We start from the raw sequence: 1,961 nt of genomic DNA on the forward strand, positions 1-1,961 counted from the left end.
ACAGTGATTTAAGATTTTCAAAAAACTTTACAAATTTTATCTCATTTGATTCTCACAACAACCTTAGGAGATAAGATGATTTTATTATTCTCATTTTATAAATGAGGAAACAAAGCAAACTCTGGTTAAGAGATGTGTCCAGGGTCACAAAGCTAGTAAGTATTTGAGCCTGTTCCAAACTCAGACTTTTGGCACCAGCTCCACGGGGCTCTCAACGTTCCCTTCTCTCACCTGCGACACTGTGGGTGTATGTATGGGGGGGCAGGCATGATGGGCACAGTTTCCTAAGATGATAACAGCAACACGACAAGAAGTTATTGGCCTGAACCACAGAATTTTCAGGCTTGCAAAGAGGTGGCATGCAGCATCAGGGCAGATGGAAGACACCACCAGAGAAAAGCAGTAGATTATAAATGAAGCCAGAATATTGTTCCAGAAAAACAAAACTCTTACAGATTCAGAATTGATTAAACAATATTTAGATGAATGCACAGCAAGAATTGAAATAGGACTACATTATCAGATCCTATATCCAAGGCTGATTCATCTGCCTCCAACATCTGCCTCTCTCCTCTTCAAACTCATGGATTTCAAAACCAGGAGAAGCTAAGGAAAGTTTCCAGACCATTTTATCTCAGCTCTCATGATGAAATTTCATAATCTAAGAAATAAGTGCTCTCTATGAACTGTGAGTCCATCAGGACCTGAGCATGAATTAGATGATGAATCTTTTCTCCTTGACTTAAGCCCAGGCAGAGAAAGAAAGAACAATGAATTTATTCTCTCTTAAACACTTAAAAGATTTGGATTCCAAATCTCCTTACACTACTTTATATGTCCTTGAATTTATCAGTGTCAATGTCTTGCTAATAGGTAGGAAGATGCTAACTCCCAAAACACTGGCTCTAATCATGATGTTAAGTAACTTCTTAAATGAAAGTCAAAATATAGCAGAAATTGGGTTTGTTTAAATTAAAATTTTTTGTGGAAATAATGTAGCAACATATACAGAATGGAGACATGGAAGTACTTGTTAACAGCTTCTCTTGGAAGTTCTTTAAATTATTATGAAAATCAGATAATAACCTCAGACTTGTACTGTGGACTTTATTTTGTTTTGTATTTAAGTTATGAATATATTTAAAATAAGACCTTTTATGTTTTAGTTGCTCTACTGATAGTTTGGGGGTTCTCTTGTCTCAAAGATATACTTCTCATTAATATTCAAGTAGGCTATTTTCTCTTTTAACACACTAGCAGAGTTTATCATACATAGTCTAATTACTATCACCCCCTTAACTACTAGTGGAAGAGATCATATCATCTCAGGGAAATATCCCAGATTCTTCAGGAACTGATGTAATATATTTCATTCTGTTCATTAAATGCATTCAAATAAATTCTAAAACCTATGACATAAAAATAAAACAGAAAATTCAGACTTTCATGACTCTAGCATCAACATTTTATCCACTTTGCCACCTAGCTACCCAAATAAGATGTGGGTTCCAATTCTGACTCTATTGACAACCTGTTTGATTTTGAATAGATGCTATTTATCCCTCTGAATCTCAGTTTCTTTATCTCTAAAATGGAAGAAGGGGGCTAGATGGCATCTAAGATTCCTTTCTGCTTCTGATTCTATGTTCCTATAAGTCCTGGATAAATACTACTTTGTCCAAGGTGGACAATGTTTCTACACTGTAAAGGTGAATTAAAGGCTAGATGCCATGGTTACAATAACTATTCCTAAGGACAAGAGTCTTCCCACTGTTTCCAATTGTATTTTATGAGACCAAAATCACTGAGGCAGACCAAGTGAGCTGTAGGAGTGGGAAGGTGGCTGATGTTACCACCAGGAGGATACCTCCCACTCTGAAGTTGCCTACAGCCAATATTTAAAAATAGATCTGTAAGTAGGAGTCCCCTTATCCTATGATTATTAAGCTGAGTGTATTACT

General features: G+C 36.1%; 1 pseudogene; it reads left to right on the top strand.

Moving 5' to 3' along the window:
* Positions 1-289: 289 nt before the first annotated feature.
* On the top strand, positions 290-660 carry LOC123239975 (annotated as a pseudogene).
* The last annotated feature ends 1,301 nt before the right edge of the window (positions 661-1,961 follow it).

The sequence above is a fragment of the Gracilinanus agilis genome, chromosome 3 (genome assembly GCF_016433145.1).
Source record: "Gracilinanus agilis isolate LMUSP501 chromosome 3, AgileGrace, whole genome shotgun sequence".
In the NCBI taxonomy this organism is placed as follows: domain Eukaryota; kingdom Metazoa; phylum Chordata; class Mammalia; order Didelphimorphia; family Didelphidae; genus Gracilinanus; species Gracilinanus agilis.